Consider the following 8,022-nt stretch of genomic DNA (forward strand, 5'->3'; position numbering starts at 1 on the left):
CGAGGGGGTAGATGGAGGTCGACGTTTCTTCAAATGCCCACGAGCATGGGTAATTGTTACTACTATGCATTTGTTAAATATCTCTTATTTTGCCCAACTTACGAGAGATATTTGATGTAGTTTTCCGACGCTCCAGAAAATTGCGGGTTCACTAGGTGGGTCAATCCTTCTCCTATTCATCCGCATCAGGAGTACATCTACTACTTGCAGAACTGTATCTTCGATCTTGAAAGGGAAGTGAGCAGCTTTTACCCTGATGAGGCAGAGGATGACAACGGCAACAGTGCCGATTCACAGGAAGCATCGTGCACTGATCCATATTGCAATTGCCCCTGTCACAAGAAGAACATGCCTCCGCCTCCACCGCCGTCTGCAATGGGAGGATACTGTGGAGAAGGGTCAACACAATTTGCTATGTGGGATAACTACTAGGAGTATTGTATCTTATTCACATGCTGCATCCATGCGTTTGTTGTTCGTTTTAATTACCTAAGGCATGTTAGGTCTAGTCCAGAACCTTGTTAGCCTTTATTTGGTAGAGGTCTTCACATGCCACCCCATGTGTTGTGAGAGTTTAATTATGTAGTCGATCCTTTGTTAGTCATTTGAGTGTTCCCTACTATGCTTCCCGTGGTTGACATGCGACTCATGGAGGAGTTATTACCGTGCCTGTAAAGCTGTGTGTTGTGGTGTCATGTAGTCTTGTCAGAGGCTATCCTCTGAAAAGGCAATAGGCAGGGACTATCCTCAATTCAATGCATTTGTCTAATATGCCCAGCACACCTGCAAATGTATGAGCTTCGACATGGATGAGTCGCATGCGTATGAAAAAGCTATACTCCGCGAAGGCTTCGGGTGCCGCAATAATGCACGTTCCAGTGCATTATTGTTTCACTGCTTGTCCTGACTGGTCCCAGTGCCGCAATAATGCATGTCCCAGTGTTCAATAATGCACGTCCCACTTCACCGGTCTAGACATAGTCTGGCACCGGCCTAATCGTCTTACTACCACTGCACTGTTGGACGGTCCGCTGGTGTAACAAAAAATTTTGCAGAAACATTGTTGGTTCTAGTGACAGATTCTGCAGGTAGGGAGCCGGATGATGCACGGTTTTATTACAAACGAGAACAACCTCCAAAACTACAACGAGTACACATAGAAAGCACGCAGAAAAAATATTACATAGGGACCTAGAAGAGGCCTCCGAAACAAACACGTAATATATTGGCCGGGAAGGAACATAACTTATTCAAACAATTGGACCGATCCGAATGAAACGGTCCACTACAACATCCATCATTCACGGCCAGTACCGTTTCCACGTCCCACTCGTTCTGCTTTCTCAATGCCGGACTTGCGTACATCATCATCCACCTTCTTCAACCACGCCACATATTGCTGATCACAAGGACTGATGGAGGTGTCAATCCACTCATGGAAATGACAAAAATGAGTATTCGTCCCATGAAAACCGTCCTTTCATAAACAAGAAATGAAACAAAATTGCTAGAATAATTGAAATTAACTAGAAAAACATATTAAAAAATATATGTACCTGTGATATTGCAACCGCTTTTTGAACTTCCTCAATATTCTTACAAGACCAATACCTCTGGCCAAAAGTCTCGTACTCCCGGGATATGTTGGGAACACAACGCATCTGGCAACAGCAATAGAGTGGCTCTACACCTTTCGGCCATACCTTGCAATGTGTAACACATCTAGTTTGATCGTTAGGAGGGCCTCCTAAATGCGCCTCAAATTTCCGACGCAAAGCTGCCCTCGATGACGAGCTCATAACGGTTTGTTTGTGCTTACTGAAAATATGTTCGAAGCTAAACTGCCTCCACTCTCGACAACCACATCCTCACCTTTTATAGACGCCGGACTGCCTGCATCGTCCTTCGAAACAGCGACGGGGTCACGAGATTAGTACATCGAAGAAGGCCTCAGGATGTAATCATATCGAAATAGTATTTCAAATAGCGACTTTTCATGTAGTGGCGGTCAGTCGTGAAGTCACGTCGGCCTGAATATTGTTGTGTTGAAGCACGCCAGAGTCTATCATTTAGGATTCGTTGTGACGTTTCACGTCAACAGTTTCTTGTCGGATTGTTAAATATGAGCAAAATATTTAATTTGGATACTTAGCATGGAGCGTCTACAAGTCTTACTAAAACCTCGATGATATTGCAGGGCGTCATGGAGCGATCACGTCTTACTAAAAAGTGTACAAGTAGGCAAGCAACATGCAAAAATTAAAGTTCACTTCATCATTAAATCCCGGCTTTGATTACAAAGTACAAATACTGGTTAGGTCATAAAAACCTCACAGCGGGCCAACACATAGCTACTACTACGGTACATCGCAATGCACATTGACTGAACGGTAATCTAGAACAACGGTAATCTAGAACAACAAATTGCAATGGCATGGGCAAGCAGGACGTAACATGCCTTAGGGGAATTGAAATGTCGGGATTACATGGTGCTTCATTACTGAGTGCACCTGGGATACTTCCCCTTCCTAATGGCCTCGGGCCCCGCTTCCTTTACACGGCGGGCCCTCTCGTGCTTTCTCTCTATCAGCCTCACGCTCCTTACCCTCACGCTCCTCCGCCTCACACTCGACCGCTTCAATTCTCTTTCGGATCTCTTCCTGATCCTTCCTGCGCTTCTCTTCCATTTGTTCCTCATGCTTTATTCGCTGCCACCTTTTCGCAGCATACCTTGCTTGCCACTCAACATTGTCCTTTGCTTCCGGTGACTGCTTCGTGTCCAACCACTGCATGAAATCACAAAGAGGCGAGGGGGGGGGGGGGACTAGGGTGCAGACAAGTTAGAAGTAACTTAGCAAATCCCATAAACGCTCTAACAAGATAGTCCTTGGTCTGTTGTTGCTGTATCTCCTAGGCGGATCGTACACGTAGTTGTCGCACATGAAGAACCTCATGCCGTAATCGTCGCCCAAAACATGAGACTCCATAAACTTGCACAACGAACCGCAAAAGCACATAGGCACCTGGATTCCTTCAGGCACAGTTGCTCTCCTCTTGTTTAATGGAATGTAGGATGAACCTGAGGATGCCATGGTGCTTATGTGTTGTGCTGCAGTGGTGTGGTGAGCTCTGTGGATATGTGGGGTGTGGGCATTGAAGCCTGAGTGTCCCTATTTATAGATGGATAAACATGGTCTATGGACTTAGTTCACCAGCATATTTATTTTGTAATAGGAGCCGATAATTTATGGATCGTACCTACTTCATTATATGGCTTAGTTCACCAGCATTTTTACTTTGTAATAGCACGCATATCATAGTGTGCAGCAACTTACATAACATAGTCTAACGAAATTAAGTAAATCACAGCATATGCATCACAGCACATCGGTGGGCCGTACAGGCCTAGTCCATAACAAGCGAGAACCTCAACACTAGATGCGTCCGCGCCTGCCCCCCTCCTCCTGCCATATCACTCCGCAGCCTGGGCTGCCCTCGTGTGGTGCTGGGAATACGTCAGTGGCTCCGGTGGAATGGTCTCGCGAGTGCACCGACGACCCTGCTCAGGAAGAGGTGTCTGCTGAAGTTGAGTGGAGTCCTGCGTCGCGGGTGGGGCACCGCCCAGCTGTGAAGGGCCGACCTCCTCGTGCGGTGGAACAGCAGAGAAGAACCTGTTCACCCACTCCATCTGCGTGAAGGGCTCTATGTCCTCAGCCTCCTCATCGTCGTCTGCCCCTCCAACCTAACGGTACTCTGATTCACATAGCTCCATCCATCATGGTTCAATTAAGTATATGCTTGTTATCGCAAATTAACAAGTGTTGTTAGGCATACCTAAATCGTGTATGGGACGTCAACGGGAGGAAGATCCGGCGCCGTACGGATCGATCGGAGAAAATGACGACGAGCCGGGCGCTGCACGAATAAGAGGTACAAGTTGATGAATCAAGTTTTAGATGTTGCGATATTGTAAGTGAGATGAGGTTAAAGTATAGTATACCTGCCGAGTACAAATAAGCTGGCCGAGGCACGTACGTGGGGGGAGCTGCAGGAGGCGATGGTGTCGCCATCGTGAACGGTGCCCGTGGCGGTGCACCCGACTGCGCCGCGGGTGTGGAACCGCCCGCACAGGTCGACGATCCTCTGCAGCGTGCTCTGGTGCTACGCGGGCATCATGTCATGGTACTGGCCCATGCTCGACAAAGCCTCTGACTCAATCGCTCGTATCACATCATACTGAACCAAGAAAGTTGTAACATCAAATGCGATCGGTTATATAGAATGCAAAATCAACTAAATAAACATACCGCTATAGCAAAGTTCTGGTCTCGCACTATGGGGTACGTCTTCGACACCGATGCCGCCTGGATCCGAGCCTCTGATGGAACGTGTAGGACACGTGTGCGCATCCTCGGTAGGTACCACCGCAGGTAGTCTGTGAACGCCTCGTCGCTGTGCGGCCGATTCTCGAAAACCACATCGTCCAGGGCCTGGGCCCAGGACTCGACGTAAGGTAGTACCTTGTCAGCCCACAGCGACCCTGGTGGCTGCCCCTGTCATGTCCACCTTCAATACAAAGATAAAGTGGACCAACGTTCATTGCAACAACGTAAAAAAAATTATTTCTAACACAACTATATATTCCATACTTGTGGATGTGGGCCTCCACTGAGTGCTCAAGTGGGACCGAGGTCTACTGGTACAGACCAAACTGCCTCATGATCCGGTTCATGTGGTACTCCTCGACGTGAATGTCGTAAAGGATCGGCTTTCTCGTCATCCAGTACTCCGTGTCACGCAGGCACAACGAAGAAAGACCGCTCCGTGCCCGAACGTGTGTGTCGCCGGCACTGTACGGAGTCCACCTCACGTCTGCGTCCACAAGAGCGTCGAACTGTCCCACAAAGTCAGGGTACGACTTTCTCATCTGCACGCTGACCCAAGATGGCTGCATAAAGAAAAAATTATTTTCACCACTAAATCATACAAGCATGAAGGCATGTAACTATAAGCAACCGAAATGATGTAACGTACCCTCCTGAGAGGCACCACAGCGAACCCATCGTCGGTCTGTCGACGTCGTCGTGGTCTGGGGACAGCTTTGCGTATGGCTCAAAGTTCATCTCTGGCCTACCCACGGGGAAGCGCTCGTACGACCATAGCTGTAAGAGTAGAGGGCAGCCAACAAAGATGGGCTCCTCTGCTGAGACCTTCGTCACGCCCGTGCAAAGGCCCCTATATGTTGCAGCTAACACGGTCGAACCCCAACTGAACTGTGGGACGTCGTCAAGTGAAGCATCCGCTATTGCCCTCGCCAAAGGAACGAGCTGCTTGGGGCACGAGTCGCCCTGAGAGCTGTAGAACATGATCCAACCAAACAGCCACAGTAAGTAGGCTTCCAAGTGTCTGGCGACCGTGCGTCAGCCCTCATGTAGTCGGCCTGCAAAATGGTACGAGTCGATCAGTGCAAGTGTAACACCCCTGTGTTAATTGTGCTCGCATAGTAAACATCGTTTTAGCCGTGTTTGACCCCATTTTTCTCGATGATTCGAACCTCAAATCAACTTCCGCCCAAAACAAAAGTTGTAGATCTTCTTTTCCTCTACAACTTTTATTTTGGCCAAATATCATGTTTCCATATCAAAATTTGAGTTTTGGAGGGTCAAACTCGAGTCAAATTGATTCAAATGAGTTCACCGTTCAGTTCCAGCGCTTCTACAGTGCACGCACGATGCCCATGCCGCCGACTGTGGCCGTCGGCGAGCTCCTCCACGCGTCACCGCACCGGCGATCCTCGCCCTCCACGCGCGTTGTCCTTATCTGTTCGAGGGCCCTGGAAGTGTCCCATCCCTTCCCTTCTCCTTCCTCGGCGCACGTCGAGCCGACGCGAGCAGAGCTCGTGGCGCCGGCCATCTCCTCGCTGCCCCGCTAGAATCCTTCGCACCAGAGCCTCCCTCGCCTCGCCCTTTGCCTTCTCCACTCGTTCCCGAGCTCGGCCGCGCCCAAACCCCGCCGGAATCGGGCCCGCCGACCGCCATTGCTGCTCACCGAGCTCCGCCCCTCTCCGTCGAGCCCCCACCTCCGATCCACCTCCGCCCGAATCGAGAGCTCCGTAAGCTTCCCCACGCCCTACTCCCCCTCCCAGGCCTCTTCCCCGCGCGAATCCGCCGCCACCGCCGCCGGTTTGCCGCCGCGCCGCCGCGGACGCTCTGCGCGCCACGCGCGCACGCCGCGAGGCTGCCCTGCGCCAGCTCGCGGGCCACCGCCACGCGCCCCAAGGCCGCCTAGCATCCCTCAGCGTCGCGCCGCTCCCTCCCGCAGTCACCCTGCTCCGCCGCGGCCAGAACGGCCCGGCCACCGCCGCAAGCCGTCGCTGCTCCTGGCCTTGCACGCCGCCGCCGCCTCGCTCCGCCTCGTGCTGCCCCTGCGCGGGTTGCGGGTGCGCTGGCCTCTGCGCATGAGCCGCCCGCGCTACCCCGCCGGCCCACGGCTGCCGCGCGCGCTAGGCGGGCCGCTGGCATTAGCGGCCGGGGAAGGCAGGCAAAGCAGGGGAGGGGAGGGGGACTGGGAGCTGGGCCGGCGCCCCCCCCCCTTAATGTTTTCTTTGTTATTTCTTTTGGCTGATAATTCATAAATGTGTAACAAATTGCAGGAAAATGTGAAAAATACAAACTAAATTTTGTTAGGTTTCTAAAATCAAGATCTTCAGGGGAAAAATACTCATGCATGTGAAATGTCATTTTTCCCCTGCTAAAAATGTGGTTTGTGTTTAAGATAGTTTATTTTGTAACTATTGTTCTGTTGGTCTAAAAATTCTGAAAATTTTTTGGTAGCTTACCCTTTGTATGTGTAGTTCACTGAAAATTTTTCAGGTGCATAGCCTATGTGTGTGTTGGTGGATCTAGTATTGCTTGATTCCCTTTCTAGGGCTAAAAGAAATACTTTTCTATAGCAATAAATGTTGGTAATTTATTTATGCACTCCTTATCAGTAGTTTTTTGTGAATAGGTAAGTTGTGCTATCAGATTCTTCTGCTGGTAACTAACCACGTTAAACGCGTTATGAAATCCTAGATCGTAGGAACGACTAGTATATATAGGGAGAGTACGTAATTGTGCCACCGGTTGTCCTCGTATACCATATTTTGGTACTTGTTGGGTGAGAAACACTAGCACGTGCACGCATCTTGCATCTTGCATACCCGAGTTGGTTGATCGCTCGTTTGTTTATGGTTGCGCTTCATAAAAAAAATTATTTTGATCGCCATGTTTTTACTATGTGTTCTTCAAATATTTATTTATGTTGCGTGGTTCAATGTTAAATTTTGTCCCTTTTGAAAACTGTGACTTACATTAGCACTATGTGTTCTTGCAGATGGCTAGCTTCACGCACGTGATCGTGGACACCGAGGGTTGGGCGCACTCCAATGCCCTCCACACCGGTCACTTTTCTCGTCTGCTGTGGCAGATGCTCAGGGCGTTTGACTACACTGAGCCCCCACAGTACTCAGGACACGAGTCTAGCGTGCTGGGCACCGAGCACTGTCAGATGATCATGAAGATTCCTGCTTGCCCCGCTCGTTTGGAATGGGACTCGTGACAGCTCACAGTGTATGGAAGGAAGCTGGCAGATTCTTGGGAGATCGTTGCTAGGAAGGCCATTGAGGAGTTCTCAGAGAAGCATAGTGCTGAGATCATGGATACTCCCTATAGTGTGATTCCTCTGAAGGATGAGACCACTCAGGCGTACCAGGATCGGGTGAACCATAACATGAACTACATGATGCCCGACTACAATGTCAGGACGGCCCTCTCGTTCAGCTACTCCTCTGGGCTGATCAACATGTATGAGCAGCTTCGCGAGGAAAATGCGATATGCAGGAGCAAGGCTCGAGAGGCTCACCTTCATGAGTAGCACATGATTGGTGCCCAAGACAAGATCAAGACCCTGAAGGCCAAGTCCAGAGCTAGAAAGATAAGGATTCAGGAGTTGCATGAAGAGCTGGAGAACAGGACTCAGATG

General features: G+C 50.0%; 1 long non-coding RNA gene across 1 annotated transcript; it reads right to left on the reverse strand.

The window, feature by feature from the left end:
- Nucleotides 1-1,093: 1,093 nt before the first annotated feature.
- Nucleotides 1,094-1,849, reverse strand: LOC120651645. Its single transcript, XR_005666270.1, has 2 exons — nt 1,557-1,849; nt 1,094-1,412 (listed from the first exon to the last, which is right to left on the reverse strand). It is a non-coding gene; the product is annotated as an uncharacterized LOC120651645 (long non-coding RNA).
- Between the last annotated feature and the right edge of the window lie 6,173 nt (nt 1,850-8,022).

This window comes from Panicum virgatum, chromosome 1K (assembly GCF_016808335.1).
Source record: "Panicum virgatum strain AP13 chromosome 1K, P.virgatum_v5, whole genome shotgun sequence".
Classification (NCBI taxonomy): Eukaryota; Viridiplantae; Streptophyta; class Magnoliopsida; order Poales; family Poaceae; genus Panicum; species Panicum virgatum.